General features: G+C 38.7%; 1 protein-coding gene across 2 annotated transcripts in view; it reads left to right on the forward strand.

Annotated features, from left to right (window-relative positions):
• The first annotated feature begins 761 nt into the window (after positions 1-761).
• Positions 762-21,938, forward strand: part of AMOTL1 (angiomotin like 1) — a 150,938-nt gene continuing 129,761 nt past the window's right edge. For both annotated transcript variants that reach the window (XM_033120024.1, XM_033120026.1), the window contains exon 1: positions 762-934. The gene's annotated coding sequence lies outside the window, so the exon portion shown is untranslated. The remainder of the gene's footprint in view (positions 935-21,938) is intronic.

Genomic DNA, 21,938 nt, shown 5'->3' on the forward strand with positions numbered 1-21,938 from the left:
AAGGTTGTGGCATCAGGGAGAGGTGCCTGGCTTCGTGGGTAGCTTGACGTGACTTTGAATCCCTGGTTATACATCCAGTTGCTCCAGCCTCCCCTTTAACATACAAAAGAGAAAATTCCTTACTGAAACATCTCTTGTCGTAAACCATCTTGGGAAAGGTGAGCATGTTTTGAGCTGATATAACATTAGCTCATAATATTATAAATGACCCCAAATTGGTTAAGTGGTACTTTTTATAGTCAATAAAAAGAAAATAAAAATGAGTTGCCTTCTTAGAAAGGCTGTCACAATTTCTTTCCATACATTGACTGATCCCCTGTGCTTACCTGACCACCTTCTCTGCAAAGACTGTCACCTGTTTGTCACCTTTGTATGCTTATAAATCTACCAGCTCTGAAAAATTCTTAGCAAGGTGATCGTTTCCAGCTTCTTATGCCCCTTGTCCAGACTGAAATAACTTTGCTTCTTTTCTCTCCCCGCTTCCTGCAAAAATTTATCTCTCAGGAATTTAAATACCTGTTTTCTTTCCCTAGAAGCTGTTTTTCAGACAGTTGGATTCCTGGGAGATAATGATACGACTCAGGAACTAAGTCTTAAGTGGTTTTTCTATCCCGGTGCCGCCCATTTCAGGCGATTGGTGCTTCAGGACTTTCTGAAGCTCTTTGAAAACAACAGGGCTAGTCAGATTCCAGTGATTTACCTTCTGGAGGCTGAGCGTGTCTGGGCAGCGGCTGCATAATTTGGATGGAGTCATCACTGATGAGGCAGAGTTGGCTCACTCAGGGAGCACTCGTTGCTCTTTTAAACTCCACGGCACTCGGGATGAAGTCACCTTTCTTCTTTTAAAACCAACAGATTTGCCCTCTGAGTCCCTGTCACTTCTGTTAGAAGTTGGTGTTTTTTTCCACTGCCGATCACTGGGACCTTCTCTCAGGTAAGGAAGCTCTTATTTAGTGGGTTTCCATCCAGGAAAGCTTGGTTTGAGGGGAAGTGTTTTGGGCATCTCTGGGTAAAGTTGGAGTCAGGTTAGGAGACAATCGATTGTCTGAGGAGTACGGCTGGTTCCCAGGCAGCTGGTGTCCACCTGGTGGGCTGGCAGGACTTGGGCTGGGTGAGCAGAGCTCAGGGGCAGTGGCGAGTTCTCACAGTGGGCATGAAAACTGAATCTCGGCTTGGTTTCAGGTGCCTGTTCTAAGAGTTGTGTAACCAGCATGTTGGTGAAGCACCTACAGGTGGTCTCCTCTGGGTGGGGGCTGTCTTACCCCCTTTGCCTTCCTATCTACTGGCTTTGTGTTTTGCGTGGAACTCTCATAGGGTCTCATGACAAAAGTTGAGGTGCCGAAATGCAGCAGCTCTCTGGAGAGCCTTCATGTGCTCATTTGCTGGCTTGAACACTTCCCGTCTTCCTCAGAGTATAGCAGGAGGCAATCTTGTCCTGACATGTAGGCACCTTGTGTGAACAATGGCTGTGCTGCTATGTGGGGCAGAAATGTGCAAACACGTCTTCGTGCCTGTCCATACAAGTTCTAAGAAAATGAACATGAGTTTGTGTGTGTGTGTGTGTGTGTGTGTGTGTGTGTGTGCGTGTGCAGGCAGGTCTGAGGTCCTAGGGTTACTTCCCTGCAACGTTTTCTGTGAGTTATTTGAGTCGTAGTCGCTGATTGAATCATATAGCTCTTATTAGCTTTGAAAAGCTCAATAAAGACATCTTGGTTATGACAGAGGGGACTACGGGGTGATAAATGGCTTTTGGAGAGAGTTGAATCACTGTGAAGTGAAAACATAGAGAACTGTAAGGCCCTGTATTAGCTGACACAAAACCCTACTACATAGTATTCAGTTCGTTCATCCTTAACCTCTGAAGGGAGCAAGAATCTCATTAGACAAGAGAAGCTTGTTTTGTTTTAAATACAATTACATACTGCCTGCCAGCGTTTGTTGACACGTGCACCTCATACTTCGCTTGTCCAGAATTCATTCTTACCTGAAATCTGCTCCTCGTTCTGTGTCCCTACCTCAGTAAAAAGCACCTGGTTGTCAATAACAGATTTCTGGACTTCACCTTTGACCCCTCTTTTGTCCTCACATTCCCTCATCTAGTTTGGCAGCACATCCAGCAGATCTGCCTCTATGTTGTCTCTCAAATCCATGCATTCTCCCACTTCCATGGCTATTTTCCTAACTAAGTTCTTATCATCTTTTCCCAGGAGGTTTCCAGAAACCTCCCATCCAGGTTTCCTCTCTTCAGTCTTACTTTCCTGGTGCAGCGAGGTGATTCCACCTGTACAATCCAATCAATCACTAGTCTGCTGATTCTGTCTTAATATCGCTCAAAATTTTCACATCTATCCATCCCACCATTACTACCTTGGTCCAACCCACCAACACTCTTTGTTTGAGTTATTGCAATAGCCTTTTGGTTGACTTCTCTGCTACTAGGCTCACTCTCTTCCCAATATAAGATGTTTTGAGCTTCTTATCTTCCCAAGCTTTTAAAGGACGTTCTTTTTCTCTCTCTCTCTCTCTTTTTTTTTTTACAAGAGCAGAACTTGAAACACCTGTTTCCCTATCACGTTTAGAAGCATCAACATTTTTATGACTCTTGTAGATACTTCAAGGAGGGAAGCAGAGAGAATGGGGGCTGGTGGGGGATGTGTATTGCAGTGGGAAGATGGCCTGAGGAATGCATGAAGTTCAGGCCTTAGAACCAGGCAGGTCTACATTTGAATCCCAGTTCCTCCACTTCCTAGTGTGGCCTTGACCAGATGGCTACACCGTCTGGAGACACATTTTCCCGAACTGTGAAATGGAAATAAGAATGTCTACTTTTCTGGGTGAAGACAAGAGTTAAATGAGAACATTTATGAAATGCTCTGAAACATAGCAATTAAGAATGTTTAGTTCCTCTCCTTCTTCCCTTCCCTTTTAAGGTTTATAATCTCTAATCATCACATATCTTGTAAGTATGTGTGTATGTATAATTATCTGTTTTTGGCATGGTAGGAAGAAAGAGTGGCAAAAAATACACAGAACTCTCTTAAGGAATTTGCAGTTTACTTAAGGTGGTAAAGCAAACCCAAAGAGTATATAAACACCTATAAAACAAGCGTTCTGCCATTGTCATGTGGACAGTACCAGCTGAGTACATAAGCAGGGAGGGCCTGAGTAAACCGGTCTGTGAATACCTGCAGACAGAGTGTAAATAGATCTACATCAGGCAAATTCAGATTTAGGCTTTTTGAGGACTTAAAAATCATTGACCTCTCTGATGATGAAATAAAACTTCCCAGGTTTTATACTTTTAGGGTGACTTAAGGACATACAGATTAGTGCTTATGTGAATTTACTCATTCATTCATTCATCAAGGATTTATTAAGCACTGATTCTGTGCCGGGTCCTATATTATACAATTTCTTTACTATTCTTCCATGGGACATGGATGAGATCATTCTCCTCCTCTTGAATTGGGGCTAGCCTTAAGGACTTGTTTGGCCAATAGAATAAGAAGAAAGTGACGTTTGGGGACACCCAAATAAGTTCTAAGAAGCTTTGCTGCTTCCTCCTGAATTTCTTGGCCCTAAAGCCTATTTTAACTCTGGGGAAGCCAGCCACCATGTAAAGTCATGTGCTGGTAACATGGCTTTCTGGAGGGAAAACAAAGAAACCCTGATTTGTAGCGTTTTCCCATTGTCATGGTAAAAATACTCCCTCTCATCATGGCTGATTTCAAGCTACCAAAGTGACAACACTGAACGCAGGTTGGCAAGAAATACAGAGAATCAGCTCTTACACATTGGTACAAGCAAGCCCCAGCACATGACTGCCAATTACTCTGAGACCACCATACTGTGAGAAAGCCCAAGCTAGCTGGGTGGGGAGGCTGCATGGAGAGAAGCCCAACCAGCCCCAGATATTCCAGCATTCACATTTAGACTCCAGGAAAGAAGCCTTCAGATGACCCCAGACCCAGCCACTGACTGCACCTGTATGAGAGCCCCTGCGTGAGAACTGCTCAGCTCGACCCAGTCAACCCAAAGAACCCTGAGAGAGAATCACAGTATTTGGAGGTAGTTTGCTATGCAACAATAGACAACTGGAACAAGGTGGTGTCTGCTTTACTCAAAAGCGCATCTCGATCAAGCCCCCAGAGGGCGTGGAAGAGTAGAGGACTCTATCCAGACAGTTCTTAGTTCTTGCACATTTTCAGGCCTTAGACCACTAAGGAAGAAAATACTTTAGTTTAAACAGCCTGAGAAAGAGACTTGATTACGTTACTAATTTTACCCTTTTGAAGTCAATTAAGTTCGAGACTCATCCTAGAAAAAGTACTACACACCTCATTGCTGAATATCACCACGGTCATCTTCAAAGTACTCCCCTTGGGAAACTATTCACCAGCACCAGCGCCTAGTCCACCCTTCGAAGCAATTTTGGAACTCTTTTTTGGAATGGCCATCAGAGCTGTCGTCGTATTACCCTTGATGTCCTGAATGTCACCAAAATGTCTTCCTTTCAATATTTCCTTCATCTTCAGGTAAAGAAAGAAGTCATTGAGGGCCAGGTCACATGAGTAGAGAGCATGTTCCAATATAGTTATTTGTTTACTGGCTAAAAACTCCCTCACAGGCAGTGCTGTGTGAGCTGGTGCATAGTTATGATGCAAGAGTCATGAATTGTTGGAAAAAAGTTCAGGTCGTCTAACTTTTACATAGCCTTTTCAGCACTTCCAAATAGTAAACTTGGTTAACTGTTTGTAAAGTTGGTACAAATTCATAATGAATAATCCCTCTGATATCAAAAAAGGTTAGCAACATAGTTGCAACAAGTTCGCAAACTTAATTGTCAGACCTCATAAGACTAAATCAGTGAAAAAAATTCTCTTACACACACACACACACACACACACACACACACTCACTCACGCTTTTCTCTCATCTGCCTCCCTCACCTATTCACGGAGCTGTATTCACGTAGAGCTCTACTGGAAGATCTTACCTGTTCTTTTTCCCTGCTTCCTCCTCCACATGGAATTTGTTGGGGAAAGCAGGCCAGTGCCCAGTGGAAGTCAAGGAAGTGCCCAGTGGAAAGCTACTGAGACCCTAAGATAGAGCCCCAAAGAGGAGGATTGAAAATAGGCTTTAGGGAAGACAAACGGATTAGCAGTTAGAGCACGAGTTTTGAAATCAGATGACCTGGGTTCCAATCTGGATTCTGACATTTTTTAGTTGGCTGACCTTGAAAAGTGTCTAGACATCTCTCTACTCAGTTTCTTCACCTTTAAAATCTGGATCACAATGCCATCTCACAACGTTCTCATGAAGATTAAGTGAGATAATATTTGTTGAGTGCTTAACTTCGTGTAAGTGCCCCCACAATCAAGATGCAAAACTGTATCATCATCACAAGTCTTTCTTGTACTACCCCATTGTATCTACCCCTCATCCCTAACCCTTTGAAATCATTAACTGTTTCCCATCTATATAATTTTATGTCAGGAGTGCTGTATAAATGGAATCATGCAGTATGAGATTGACTTTTTCCACTCAGCATAAGTTTTTTGAGATAAGTTGTTGTATGTATCAATAGTTGGTTCTTTTTTACTGCTGAGTAATAATGCACAGTACCACAGTTTATTTAACTATTCACACATTTACCTGTTGGAGGACATTTGGGTAGTTTCCAGTTTGAGCACTTGTGTGCAAGTTTCTGCATGAACATCAATTATCATTTTTCTGGGATAAATGCCCAAGAGTGCAATATCTAAGTTTTTATGGTAAATCCATTTCTAGTTTTAAAATGAGCTGCCAAACTATTTTCCAGAGGAGCCGTAACCTTCTGCATTACCACCAGCAGTGTATGAATAATGGAGGGTCTCTGCATCCTTGTCAGAATGTGGTGTTACCACTATGTTTTATTTTAGCCATTCTAATAGGCAGGTAGCAATATCTCATTGTGATTTTTATAATAATTTGCATTCCCCTAATGGCTAATGGTATTGACCATCTTTTCATATGCTTGTATGCCATCTGTATATCTTCTTCAGTGAAGTGTCTGTTAATGACTTGCCCATATTCTAATTGGATTGTTTTTTCACTGTTGAGTTTTGTGAGTTCTTTATATATTCTAGATAAACATCCTTTTTCAGATGTGTAGTTTACAAATATTATCTCGCACTCTGTAAAGTTTTACTTTATCCTCTAAATAGGATCTTTCATGGAGCAAAAGTTTTAAATTTTGACGAAGTCCAGTTTATCCATTTTTTTCCTTTTATGGATTGTTCGTTTAGTGCAAAGTCTGTTTTCCTTAGTCCTAGTTCTCAAAGACTTTCTTTTATTTTTTTCTAAAAGATTTACAGTTTTACATTTAAGTCTGTAATCCATTGTGAGATAATATTTGTATAAGGTATCAGGTTTAAGTCAAAGTTCCTTTTTTTTTTTTTTTTTTTTTTTGCCCAGTTGCTGTAGCACCATTTGTTTAAAAGGCAATCTCTCCTTCACTGAATTGGTTTTGAACCTTTGTCAAAAATCAATTGGGTGTATTTATGTGATTCTATCTATGGGATTTCCATTCTATTCCATTGATCCATGTGTCTCTGACTGACAATGCCACACCATCTAGATTATTATATCATACACTGTATAGCAGCTATACAATAAACTATACATCAGGCAGAGTGATTCCTCCCATGTTAGTGTTCTTTCTCAAAATTGCTTTGGTTATACTCAGGACTTTCACTTTCCATATACATTTTATAAAATGCTTGTCTATGTCTACAAAAACCTTCCTGGGATTTTGATAGAAATCCTGTTAAACATGTAGTTTAATTTGGAGAGACATGACATCTTTACTATGGAGTCTTCCAGTCCTTAAACATGAAAAATTTCTGCCATTATTCAAGTCTTCTTTAGTTTCTTTCATCAGCATGTTGTGATTTTCATCATGAAGGTTCTGTACATATTTTGTTAGATTTATAGCTAAGTATTTTATTTTTTTTGGAACAATTGAAAATGGTCTGACATTATTAAATTTCATTTTTCATGTGTACATTTAGTACATAGAAATGCAATTTTTTTCTTTTCTTTATTCCTCAGCTTTATGGAGGTGTGATTGACAAATAAGCACTGTATATATTTAAGGTGTACAACATGCTGTTTTGATATACATATACATTGTGAAATGGTTGCTATAATCAAGCTAATTAACATATCCATCAGCTCACCTCGTGTGTGGTTGCGTGTGATTGTGTGTGTTGAGAACATTTGAGAGAGCTTACTCAAGATCTTACTCTCTTAGCAAATTTCAAGTGTACAATGCATTATTATAAACTATAGTCACATGCTATACATTAGGTCTCCAGAGTTCATTCATCTTATAACTAAAAATTTGTACCTTTTAATCAATCTCCCCAAAATGCAATTAATTTTTGTGTGTTGATGTTAAATTCTGCAATTGTGCTGAACGCATTTATTAGCTGCAGTTTTTCTTTTTTTTAGATTCGTCAGAATTGTCTATATAGACCATCATGTCATCTGAAAATGGAGATAATTTTAATTTTCCCTTTCCATCTTATGACTTTTATTTCTTTTTCTTGCCATATTGTGCTGGCTAGAACTTTCAGTACTATGTTGAGTAAGAGTGGTGAGAGCAGACATCTTTGCGTTATTCTCAGTCTTAGAGAATAAGTAGTCAGTCTTTTTTTCACCATTAAGTAAGATGTTAAGTGTAGATTTTTCACACATGATCTTGATCAAGTTGAGTAAATTTCTGTCTATACTTCATTTGCTGAAAATTTATATCATGAATGCGTGTTGGGTCTTTTTAAATGTTTTTTCTGCATCCATTGATATGATCACATAAGTTTTCATCTCTAGCTTGTTGATAAGGTGGATTACATTTGAATGATTTTTAAATATCAAAGAAACTTTGCATAGCTGGACTAAATTCCTCTTGGTCATGGTATATTATTTTTAATAAAGAACTGCTGGATTCAATTTACTAATATTTTGTTGAGAATTTTTACATCTGAGTTCGTAAGAGTTAATGATTTATAGTTCTCCCTTTTTTGTACTGTCTTTGTCCGATTTTGGGAGCAGGGTAATACTAGCCTCATAAAATGAGTTACAAAGTGATTCCTTCTCTTCTTTTTGGGAGGAAGAGATTGTGTAAAATTCATGTTAATTATTCTTTAAATACTTGGTAAAATTCTCCAGTGAAATCACTTGGATCTAGAGATTTCTTTTTCAGAAGTTTTTTATTAGGTTGGTGCAAAAGTAATTGTGGTTTTTGCAATTATTTTAACTTTTTAAACCACAATTACTTTTCCACCAACCTAATAATTATAAATTCAAACCCTTTGATGATTGTAAAACTATTCAGATTATCTCTTTCATCTTGGCTGAGTTTTCATTGTTTATGGTTTCAAGGCGTTATTTCTTTGAAGTTGTTAAATTTAACAGTAGAATGTTGTTCATAGATTTTCTTATTATCCTTTTAATGTCTACAGTATCTGTAACAATATCTCCAGTTTCATTCTTGATGTTAGTAATCAGTGTCTTCTTTCTTTTTATCTTTATCAGTCTAGCTAGAGGTTTATTGATATCATTGCGTTTTTTTTCCTATGACAACTAGCTCTTTGTTTCACTGATTTTCTCTATCATGTTCCTTTTTTCAGTTTCATTTATTTCTGCTGTTATCTTTTTTATTTCCTTCCTATCTGGTGAGTTGTTTTATTTCTGCTATTGTGTATTTAAACTTTACATTTTGCATGTGGTTCTTTTATATACTTCTATTTTTTGATGAGATTTTATATTTTTTTCATTTGTTTCAAGAGAATTTGTAATTGTTTAAGCATTTTCAGAATGGCTGCTTTAAAAATCCTTGTTAGATAATTCCAACATCTCATTCACCTCAGTTCTGGAATTGGTTAACTGTCTTGTCTCATGCAAGTTGTGTTTTTCCTGGTTCTTGGAATGATGAGTGCTTTCTGATTGTACTTTGGACATTTGGGATATTGTTAGGAGACTCCTGACCCTACTTAAATATTTTATTTTTGTAGGCAGTCACACTACTTAGATTTCGAGTGTCGGTCCTGGCCTACTTTTGTGAGCTATAGTTCCAGTGACAGTTTGTTTTCAGAGTTCTTGCAATACTAATATGGGGTTCCTGGTGCTATTTGGGTTCCTTCTTTATTACTACAAGTGCTTCCTGGGATGCTTGGTGGGTATGGGGCAGGTAATGGATCCTCACCCAGGCTCCGCTGATACTATACCTAAGGATGAATTGGCTCATCTGTTGTCTCAGGGACCCTTCTGATGATGATGCAAATGGGGACCACTGCTATTCTCTTCTGTATGGGGTGGGGATCCAGCTGATGTGGACGTTGAGGAAGGTAAGTCTTGCCAACAGGTGTGGGGGCAGGGAATGAGTTCACCTGCTCCCCTGTCACTCCTGCTGCAGCCAGATCAGTCTCTCGGTCCAATCACTGCCCTGCTTGGGGACCAGGGGATGTATCTACCCACTAGGTCTCTGCTGGGCTCACTTTTTCTCTGTCCTTTGTCCAAACAGAGAAAGCTGTTCCTGCTTGCTTTTTAAAAATTCTATGCCTGTTGGTGGTGTCGGGTTATAGGCCTCTCTGGTACCTAGTATGGGATATATGGGAAATAAAAAGAAAACCTAGGTATCTCAAGTCCTGAAGTCCCTAGCCAGTCAGCCGTCGTCTCTCGACCTTTTAGGGGCCTTTTAGGGTTTTCTATCGAGTTCTTTCCAGGGTATTTAGTTAAATTTAGAACATATGAACAGGGAGAAATGTGTCTATAATATCTTATCCCAAAATAAAGTTCTATAATTAAAAAATGAGAATATCCACACAACTTCTGGGGGGGTGGGGAGGGGAGAGAAGAAATGTGGGAAAGGAAGTCTAGCCATAGTAGATATTCAAGCATGTTTCAATGTACAATAATTAAAATATTAGTGCAACACTAGAGAGATCAATGGAAAAGCATAAACAGTCAAGAAATAGACACAACAAACATGGCAATGTAGCACTTCAACCTTGTGGCACTGAGAGAAGACTGCCATCGGGAGAGGGAAATAGAGCTGGATCCCTATCTCTAAATAAAATCCAGATTAATGAAAACACATATTAATATTCAACAATAAACATAATTTTAAGTGAGTACATTATTTAATAATCTTGAAGTAGGAAAGACCTTCCTAAGCATGGTACCAAACCCAGAAACTACAGAAAAAGACTGATACATATATAATAATTACATGAAATATTAAAGCTATATGGTAAAAACAGTATAAATTAAATAAAAACACAAATGACAAATGGAAAAAGTCATTACATTATCTATGTAACATAGCAAAATATATTTTTCTTAAAATTAAAATAATACACTCAATAAGAAAAAAAAATGAGTAAAAATAGGCCTCGTACATGAACAGGCTGTTCAGAAGGAAAAAAAAAATAACCAATAAACATAAGGAAGAAAGATAAACTCACAATTTAAGAAGAATAAATTAAAAATGAGAACTTTCTTTCTATTATTGAAAACATTACAAAATTAATACCATGCATTATAAAAATTGTATATATAAAGTACATGATGTTAAATGAATTTTTCCTTCATTTGAAATCATAGTCCTAAGCTTGAAATCTCCATTCTTTCTCTAGAAGTATCTCTATTAAAGTCTGAGATTTCTTCAAGCCCTTTCTCTATATGATTAAAAGTGTGTGTGTGTGTGTGTGTGTCTGTGTGTCTACTTCTTTCTTTTACACCAATTGTATCCTAAAGGATGTATGAATTTTTCATTAGAGAATATGCCAAATTGCCATTTAAAAGCTGTATCAATTTTTCATTCTTCTACCAAAGTGTGAGACTACCTATTTCTTGAATCACTACTTCTTGATGTTAAGCAATCTTTTAAAACAATTTGACAATATGATAAGTGAAAAAAAGTCAGCATTGTTTGTGTGTGTATGTGTGTGTGTGTGTGTGTGTATAATCAAAGTTTATTGGGGTGACAATTGTTAGTAAAGTTACATAGATTTCAGGTGTGCAACTATTCATAATTTTTTTTTAATTTATTTTTAATTTATTGGGGTGACAATTGTTAGTAAAATTACATAGATTTCAGGTGTGCAATTCTGTATCACATCATCCATAAATCACATTGTGTGTTCAACACCCATAGTCAGCTCCCCTTCCATCTCCATACAATTCATAATTTTTTGAGGAACCTCCACACTGCCTTCCGTAGCGGCTGCACCAATCTGCATTCCCACCAACAGTGTATGAGGGTTCCTTTTTCTCCACAGCCTCTCCAACACTTGTTACTATTTGTCTTGTTGATAATAGCCATTCTGACTGGGGTGAGGTGATATCTCATTGTGGTTTTTATTTGCATTTCTCTGATGATTAGTGATGTTGAGCATTTTTTCATATATCTATTTGCCATTTGTATGTCTTCTTTGGAGAAATGTCTCTTCAGGTCCTCTGCCCATTTTTCAATTGGGTTGTTTGTTTTTCTGTTGTTGAGTTGTATGAGTTCCTTGTATATTTTGGATATTAGCCCCTTATTGGAGACGTTGTTTGCAAAAATCTTCTCCCATTCAGTTGGTTGCCTCTTTATTTTGTTGATGGTTTCTTTTGCTGTGCAGAAGCTTTTAAGTTTCATATAGCCCCATTCGTTTATTTTAGCTTTTACTTCCATTGCCTTTGGAGTCAAATTCATAAAATGCTCTTTGAACCCAAGGTCCATAAGTTTATTACCTATGTTTCTTCTATGCAGTTTATTGTTTCAGGTCTTATGCTTAGGTCTTTGATCCGTTTTGAATTAATTTTGGTACATGGTGACAGATAGCAGTCCAGTTTCATTCTTTTGCACATGGCTTTCCAATTCTCCCATCATCATTTATTGAAGAGGCTGTCTTTTCTCTGTTGTATGTGTTTTGCTTCTTTGTCAAAAATTATTTGTCCATATTTATGTGGTTTTATTTCTGGGTTCTCAATTCTATTCCATCGGTCTATGTGTCTGTTTTTCTGCCAATACCATGTTGTTTTGATTATTGTAGCCCTGTAGTACAAGCTAAACTCAGGGAGTGTGATACCTCCAGCATTGTTCTTTTTTCTTAGGATTGTTTTGGCTATTTGGGGTCTTTTGTGGTTCCATACAAATCTGATAATTTTTTGTTCTATTTCTTTAAAAAATGCTTTTGGGATTTTGATGGGATTGCATTAAATCCGTATATTGCTTTGGGTAATACGGCCATTTTAACTATGTTGATTCTTCCAATCCATGAGCACGGAATGTCTTTCCATTTCTTTGTGTTTTCTTCAATTTCTTTTAAAAATGTCTTATAGTTTTAGCATATAGATCTTTCACATCCTTCGTTAAGTTTATTCCTAGATATTTTATTCTTTTTGTTACAATTGCAAAAGAAATTGTTTTCTTTTCATTTCTTTTTCTAAGATTTCATTGTTAATATATAGGAATGCAATGGATTTTTGTACGTTGATTTTGTAGCTGGCAACTTTACTGTATTCGTTGATTGTTTCTAATAGCTTTTTGGTGGAGTCTTTAGGGTTTTCTATGTATAGCATCATGTCATCTGCAAAGAATGACAATTTAACTTCTTCATTCCCAATTTGGATGCCTTTCATTTCTTTCTCTTGCCTGATTGCTCTGGCGAGGACTTCCAACACTGTGTTGAAAAGCAGACGTGATAGGGGACAGCCTTGTTGTGCTCCTGGACATAGAGCAAAGGGCTTCAGTTTTTCACCATTAATTATGATATTAGCTGAGGGCTTGTCATATATGGCCTTTATTATGTTAAGGTATATTCCTTCTATGCCTATTTTATTAAGTGTTTTAATCATAAATGGATGCTGTCAAACACTTTTTCTTTTTTAAAAAAATGTATTGGGGTGACAATTGTTAGTAAAATTACATAGACTTCAGGTGTACAATTCTGTATCACATCATCTATAAATCCCATTGTGTGTTCACCACCGAGAGTCAGTTCTCCTTCCATCACCATATATTTGATCCCCCTTACCCTCATCTCCCACCCCCTACCCCCCTTGCCCTCTGGGAACCACTAAACTATTGTCTGTGTCTATGAGTTTTTGTTTCTCATTTGTTTGTCTTGTTCTTTTGTCAAACGCTTTTTCTGCATCAATTGATATAATCATATGATTTTTGTATCACATTGATGGGTTATATATACTGTGAAATAGGAAATCACTTTTAAAAAATAGCCAATTACCCAATACTATTTATGAATAGTCTATCCTTTAGTCCCAGTGACTTGAAATGCCAGTTTCTTCATATACTAAATGAATTTCATCGATTAGTTTTTGAACATTTGATTCTAATCAAGCAAATAATTTATTACAGCAACATGATCACACTGTTTTTGTTACTTTGGTTTTATCATTTACTGTATCACGTGCGAAAGTAAGTACTCTCTCAAAACCTGCCACTATTTTTCTTTATCAAAAATGTCTAGGCTAATAACCAAGATGCATTAGTAAGAGAAAAAGCCAACTACAGAAAAAAAATATATATGTGTGTGTTTGTGTATGTATGCGTGTGTGTTTTTGTGTATATTAATATACACATATAAAAATATATGTGCATACACATGTATTTGTGTATATAAATATATGTGCATATACAAATATATGTATATATATATAGTTGTGTGTATATTTATATATATATATATATATTTTTTTTTTTTTTGCATAGGCATGGACAATTTTTGGAAGGGCATACAAGGAACTATAATAATTACCTCTAAGGAGTAGGGCTGCTGGGGAGTCTATGAGTGAGACTTACTTTTTACTTTAAATCTTTCCCCACTTTTTATATGTTCTTTAAAAACAAATATGCATTTTTTTATCATTAAAAATAGTACATGATTTTCTCTGCCAGAAACCCAAAGCTGTACAAGGGCATCTCCTGTATATCTGTGTTTCTCAATTGTGGCTGCACATTAGAATTACTTGAGGAGCTTTTAAGAAATTCAGATGTCTAGGGACCTACCCTCAGAGATTCTGATTTCATATGTCTGGGAGAGGGCATTGGCATCAACGTATTTTAAATGTACCCCAAGTGGCTGTAATGTGCAGTCATGGTTGAGAAGTACTGCTATAGATGACATCAGGCTTGAAAGAGTCCCCAGAAGGCCACTGTGATGAGGTCTTTTCAGAATAATTACTTGGGAATGCAAACCAAAGTAATCCATCACTTCTCTGTCAGGCTAAGTGTTGGAATGAGACTGAGGACAAACAAGTCCAGAGCGGAGTGGTGGAAAAGAGCTTTGCTCACATGTGTGTGAAAGCTTCTATCTCTGTGGTAGGCCTTATTGTTGAAAGGCATAGGCTCACTCGGGCTTCTTCAGAACATACGGGATCCTTGTAAACTAGTCATGACCTAAGAGATACAGGAATCTCATGGAAAACCAAAAAAGGCAAAACAGCTGTGTCTCAGAAGCCCAGAATGTGGTTGGTACTGGAAGGTTCCAACAGAACTCCAGGAACCAAGGTTATTTGGAGACCTTCCCATAGGAGGCTTTCAAAATTTTTTTCATCTGGAGAATTGCTTTGTTAAAATGAAATGGCTTTTGGAAGGCTGAGCTGGAAAACAGATTGAAGAGGAACCTAAAGACACCTGCAGATTGACTGGAAGGAAACCCAATATTGTTGTTGCTCTCTCTGCTTCTTTTGTGTCTTCTTCTGATGTTTCTGTCCATCAGCTGACTGATTCTGCCTCTATATTCCTGACAGGATCTGATTGGTCCAGCGGATCTGTCCCTGGATGGGTGGGATTTTCCGCACCGGGTGACTACATAAAAGTATCGAATGGTTCATAGAATCATATACCCACCCTTGGGCAGCTGGACCAGAGAGATAGTGGGGAGCAGTAAGTGCATAAAGCTGCCTTGGGATTGCAGGAGGCAGGTGTGGGCAAGGCAGTTTCCATTACAATGGGGTGGAAAGAACATCCACCACGATTAACCTGTCCGGCCAACCACTAAGTCAGCCCTGAATGAATTGGAGGATGGTTTGCAACGGGTTGTGAAACTGCTTAAATTCAAACAAAGATGCTAAGGGAAAGCCTGTCAGGAATGTATACGTGGCTCTTGCACTCTGAACATCTCCAAAGATCTTCCCTGGCTCTATGAATTCAGGCTTTTAAAAAGTAAAGAGTTCAGGTGAATGGAATTCATTTTCCTGTGAGATGTGATCTGTGCCAGATGTGGTTATTAAGCACTTGAGGTACGGCTAGTACAAATTGACGTGTGCTGTGAGTGAAAATACACACCGGATTTTGAAGCCTTGATGTAAAAACAGAAATCTAACATTCTCATTACTAATTTTTATATTGGTTATGTGTTGAAATACTATTTTAGATATAGTGGAGCAAATAAAATATATTATTAAAATTAATTCCCCCGCATTACTTTTCTTAAACGTGACTATTAGAAAATTTGAAATTATTTATGTGGCTCACGTTATTTTTCTAATCGACAGCTGGGTTAGATGGTGACTCTGATATTTTCCCCTGCACAGGACAGGTGTGGGTGTAAGTATCTGCGTGTGACCTGTGGAGCCCGCATCAGTGTCCTATTCTTGGTTCATTATCATAGCTGTGGCACTTTATCTTATTCTGGCTCTTCTCTTTGCCTCAGAGGCTGCAGCCCAATTCCCTTTCTCAAGTAGAACGACTTAATTCTCTCTTGTGGTTTCCCAGCATTCCATACCCGGGAGGCATTGTTTATGGCTCTGCCGCAACAAGTCCTTACAGAACTTTTCTTTGACTCTCTGACTCTGCTACTCTTTCCTGCCTAGTTTTGTTTTTCCCTGCCATTCTAGGACTGACACACTGCAAACGTTTCCCGTGTGCAGTCTTACCCACTTTACACACATCCTTTTCCAGGGCAGTGTGTTCTAGCCAGCAGCCTTCCTTTGTGGGACAAATGACTGCTTTCTAATACCTCGTCAGAGTTCATCCTGTTTCCCCATGGAATGAAGTTTGCAGATGGGCCTAAGGCACTTCCAGAAGTGTATCTGCTTCAAGAGTTAATAATGATGATAATAAAAACAACTGCTGTTGCCATTTTATTGAATTTTATTACTGGCCAGGATCTGTACTAGGTACATGACTGGTGTTTTCATTTAACCCTTACAGCAAGTCCACAAAAGCGTGTGCTTTGATCCCCTATTACAGACAGGAAAAATTAGGCTCCGCATTACATACTTTGCTCACAGATCACGGTTAGGAAATGGTGGACCTGGGATTTAAATCTCGATCTGTCCCCAAAGTCCTTGCTCTTACCCACTGTCTATACTGTCTCTCACATGTTATGTCACCTCCCACACTGGTCAACTCCAAGCTGGAATTCAGTGCTACATGGCAAGGGATATCTATAAGCAAACTTGCTGAATCATGACAATGCTATGCCTTGTCCACTGTTTTGATGATGCTCCAGTTGACATTTGGTGTTAACAAAACTCTATTAAAGATGGAATGATGGTCTTTATGAGCCCTATTTTACACACTAGGAAAATCTGAGCTTCAGGGAGATGAAGCAATGTGTCCAGGGTCACTAGATTAAGAAACTATTCCAAGCCAGGTGAGAACACAGTTTTTTCGAAATATTTATTTTCCTTTTTATTTGCTCATCCATGTGTACTTGAGTGTTGTGTTGCTGGGTGGCAGAATATAGTGACAAATGTTTTGTTATGATTGCTGATTTAACCCTGAGTTATGTGAAGAGTTTGCTGGTGCAGAGTCATTTGAGTTTTTCAGCTATAAGTATGTCAGTCTCATTCATTCCACAAGCCTTGCTTAATCCCAAGTCTGGCTAGGCACTGTGTGGAAGGAAAGAGTGGATAAAATATGACTTTGTCAGGAGGAGGCTACCTTCTAATGGACACAACAATCGTCTTGTAAAGAGAGTATTACCATCCAATGGAAAAGCAGTGTCTTAAATTTCTGAGAAGCACAAAGGGAGAAGGAGATGATTTTGTCAGGGCAAGTTGCATGTTGGACTTCTGAGCTTTGTCTCAATGGACTGACTTACAGATTAAAAACCTGAGTCACTGAGAGTTCTGCGAAGGACCGAAGGAACTCATAATTTTATAACTTCATTATGTTTCCTAAAAATGTGCTTGTTACCACAGCTTCTTAGAGTAGTAGCATAAATTACTTATTGGTATGCTTAAAATAGTATCATCAATGAGTTCCACAGTAGCCAATTTGAAATAATGGTTTTCAAGTTCCTGAAATTTTCCAACGTTACAAAGCTGCTAGCAATTCTTTGAAAAAATAAGAAGCCCAGAATAATCATGTCAACTTTCTGAACATCAGCCATTTCAGTCAGAGGAAGACTCTGCCTCTAGCATTGCATGTCCTTCTGTTTATGTGATGAGGTATTTTCTTTTATGGTGGATACTTAGAGCATTCTACTCTTCTCTTTCAATCAAGTTTAAGAGTTTGATGTTTTAAGTGCCGCTGAATTTTATCACTTGAATATTAAGAGCCCAGATGTATACTGTGATGTGTTATGTGTTTGGACTCTTTGGAGCTGGAAGGAAACGAACTTTCCAAGTTTAGAAATTGAAACTCATCAGAGCCAAACCCTTGGGGCAGCCCAAGAGGAGACTGTCTTCTCTTCTTCTGTGGTCCACAAGGTCACTGATGATTGGGTTTTTCTGATGACTGGTATCAGGCTAGAACTAGTGCAGTGGACTGAATATTTGTGTTCCCTCAAAATTCATATGTTGAATTCTTAACCCCAATACAATGGTGTGGGGCCTTTGGCAGCTAATTAGGTCATGGGGGGGGGGTGCCTCATGAATGAGATTAGTATGCTAGTCAAAGGGACCGAAGAGAGCTTTCTAACTGTCCTTCCATGTAATGATGCAATGAGAAGCCAGCAATCTCAACCCAAAGAGAGTTCTGGCCAGAATCTGACCATGCTGGCACCCTAATCTTGGACTTTCCAGCCTCAAGAACTGTGAAAACAAGTTTCTGTTGTTTATAAGCCACCCAGTCTGTGGTGCATCCCAAATGGACAAAGACACCTAGAGCCTACATAATGTCGATCCCAGCCAGAAATTCCCAGTTGAGAAGGAAGATCCCTTCATGTTACCTCTTCCCTCTTGCGCTTCAATTTAGTTTGGTTTGTTTTCTGGGTGTGACAAGATAGATTTACACTCTTGTAATCAAAATGGAATGTTCTTTTTGATTCCTTACTCACTGCAGAAGAAGGTCCTTATGTGCAAGTCTGGGAGAGTATCAGAAGTGGGGTAGAATCTTGATATTCCTGGAAGAGTATCTCACTTTCAAGTAGCCTTTGAAGAACAGAACATGGGGCAGGAGGTCCTGGAACAGTTTAGCAGCACTGAGGGTTGTTGGTGAACATCAATATTTTGTTGAGAATTTTAAATGAATTGCTTGACAGAAGTGTTCACAAATGTAATGGGCTGTCTGGGGAGAAAGTGAGCTCTTTCTCGCTGGTAGTATTTAAGTATAGGCTGTGTAGGCATATGCTGGGGAGTCATGTATAAAGCAAGGGTTGGACTAAAGGATCTAAGATCCCTTCCAACTTCCAGATTCTATTATTTGCATTATCCTTGGTTTCCCTTGTGCATGCCTCTATTCTTGCACTTAATGCATTGTTCTGTCATGATATATCCAGATATGTGTCTCCCCCACAAGGTTGAAAACTCCTTGAAGGAAAGGCAATAATTATCCTTTTCTATACCCAGCAATTAGTACAGTGACTAGTGCATATGAGACAGCAGGTAACTATGTATCAAATGAATGAATGAATTCATTTTGTATATCTATGTCTCTCTATATTTATATATATCTTGCTTTATAGTAGAAGTTTTCAGTGAATGGACTTGCTTGCTGTGAGAATGTTCATATTCCTTAGAACTCATGGTTGCTTGAATACCTGAATGATGGCATATGCCATCTGATTTCTCAAACATGGCACTTCTAGTTAATTCCTTCCTTCTCTATAGTTGGAGCTATATCATGGCAGTTAAGGCAGAATCAAATTACGGCCAGGGTTCTTCTGAATTTAGATTCCTAGATCAAGGCCCCACTGCCAGAAACGAGCCTGGATGTGCTGGTTAGAAATCTAGGTGTGACTCGGCTGTATTAGGTGGGCAGGTGTCTCCTACGTAGCTTCATTCCGAGCTGGGAGAGGGATGCAGGTATATGAGGACGGGGGTTCTAGTGGCGTGCTGGGCAGAGGAACAGATATACAAACTGACGTGGGAGTGTACGTGGGAGAATCTCAGCAAGTTAGACTGGCTGAGAAGGTCAGAATGGGGCCAGGAAGCAGAGGCAGATTGGGTGTGGTTTGTAGGTGGAGAAATTTCCAAAGAAGCAGCGAGGATGGGTGAGGTTGCAAAGAGAATACTTTCCAAAGGGATGGGTTAACCTGAAATATACTTGTGCTAAATACCATCATGTACTCCTGTGTGCGTTTCTTCGACAAATGCATACCGAGGGCTTACCTTGTGACAGCCACTGTAGGAATGCTAGGGATACAAATAAGCAGGATCTCTGCTCTTGAGAATATAAACTATGGTCTAAACTCTAGAGACATATTAACACAGAATCGCAGTACAGTGTGATACATGCCGTAATGGAGTAAGCACACGGAAATCTGCAGGGAGCACATAGCCAAATCTAAGATGAGATGTGAAAGGAGAAGTTGTAGTTAGCGCTGTGAGGCAGGAAGAACAATCTTCCTGGCGCTCAAGGCACGGCTGAATATACAAAAGGCCAAACAGAGGAGCTTATTCAGGGACTGCAAATACTTTGCTATTGTTGGACCTTATGTGCCTTGTTAAATGGTCCAGACTTTCTCCGGGGATTGATGAAGCACTGGAGTATTTTCATCAAGGAGTGACATGATCAGATTTGCGCTTTAAAAATATCAGTACTACCAGGAAACGTGGAGCATGGTTTGGAAGAAAGAGAGACCAAGGCCCCACTGAAGTCACTGCAGTATCTCAGTGAGAAAGGATAGTGAACAGAGCAGCATATGCATTCTTGAGACATTTGGAAGTTAGACTGGATGAAGCTTGGTGATTGACTGGATGGGAGATGTAATCACTCAATCAAGGAAGGCCAGTTTCTGGCTCAGGTGGCCGGGGAGATGGCTCGCTCTCGAGGCAGCTCTGAAAAGAGAGGCGGATGTGTCAGTTTGAGGAGAGTTCCGGTCATCAGGTCGGCATAGAGCTAACCCTCCTGAAGTCCAGTGGTACATTCGGGCTCTCTCTCAGGGTAGACAGGTTTCCTTTGGGAGCTTTATGATATCTAATATCTGACTAGGGTCCTTACCCAACTGCTTAGTATCACTTATTTGTCCATTCCATCAACCAATATTTATTAAATGTGAATTATGTATTCATAGTATCCTAGTATTCCATAGATCCCAGTGTGCAATTCTGCGGGTGGCTTAGTTCTCTCTCCCTCTCTCCCCGACCTTTTCTTTGCTATTTATTTTATTTTTCAGCTGTTGATGTATATTTGACAAATACTATTGTATGATATTTAGAGTGTACATGGTAGTTATATATATATATATATATATATATATATATATATATATATGTATAATATACGTATATATATGTGTGTGTGTGTGTGTGTATATATATATATACCATATTTTGCCATGTATAATGCACACTTTTGTGTCCAAATTTGTGAGGGGAAAATAACGATGTGCATTATACACGGGTAGTATTAATTGTTTTGCTGAAAGTTTGGGCCAAAAACTTGGGTGTGCATTATACACAGGGACGCATTATACATGGCAAAATAAGGTATGTGCACATTGTGAAATAATTCCTCTCGTCTAGTTAGAACATCCATCACCTCACATGTTTTTCTTTTTTCTAGTAGAACTTGTAAGTTCTACTTTTTAAACAAATTTCAATTATACAATACAGCATTATCAACCACAGTCATCCTATTATACATTAGATCTTCAGACCTTATTCATCTTATAATTGTAAGTTTGTACCCTTTTACCAATCTCCCTATTTCTCCCATGCCCCAGCCCCTGGCAACCACTTTTCTACTCTCTGTTTCTATGAGTTCTGCTTTTTTTTCCTTTTCAGATCCCACATATAAATGATATCAAGCAGTACTTGTCTTTCTTTGGCTTATTTCACTTAGCAGATGCCCTCCAGGTCCATACATGTTGTCCAAATGGCAGGATTTCCTTCTCTCTCATGGCTGAGTAATATCCCTGTGTGTGTGTGTGTGTGTGTGTGTGTGTGTGTAATACCTTTATCCCTTGACCTGTTGTAAAGATACTTAGGTTGTTTTCATATTTTGGCTATTGTAATGCTTCAATGAACATGGGAGTACAGATATCTCTTCAAAAAAAAAGTATGTCTTTGAGTGCTTTTCAAAGTCAGAATTACAACTGTAAGTTTTCAACAGGCTTTCCCACTCCTGCCACCCCCCGCCCCCTTATCATACATGTTATTGTTCGAGCTACCATGTACGGCTTTAGAAAAAATATTTCTCACTTCCTATTTCCATAGTTGCATTAATTTTTTTCTCTCTCTTTAGTTTCTTCTTCATGGACTTGGTCTTTGATAGAATTTTGACTTGGATAAAAGTCAAACACATTATAGGAAATTCTGGATAAGTTGTTTGATATGGCCAGAAAATATTTTCTAGGCTCCAGAGTTTCATGAACAACTCTGGGGCTTCCTGTGACTAAAGTGATTGTGTTAGAGTTTCAGTAACAGATGTGATTGATCAAAGTCTTCCTTGATATGCTTGTGTCTGATGCAATTTCATCTCACATTTCGTGCTTGTCCTTTCCAAGCTGAGGTGTGAAATTCAAGAGTCAGAAAAACCAGCAGGGTTTGCAGGT

Source organism: Rhinolophus ferrumequinum, chromosome 11 (assembly GCF_004115265.2).
Source record: "Rhinolophus ferrumequinum isolate MPI-CBG mRhiFer1 chromosome 11, mRhiFer1_v1.p, whole genome shotgun sequence".
Classification (NCBI taxonomy): Eukaryota; Metazoa; Chordata; class Mammalia; order Chiroptera; family Rhinolophidae; genus Rhinolophus; species Rhinolophus ferrumequinum.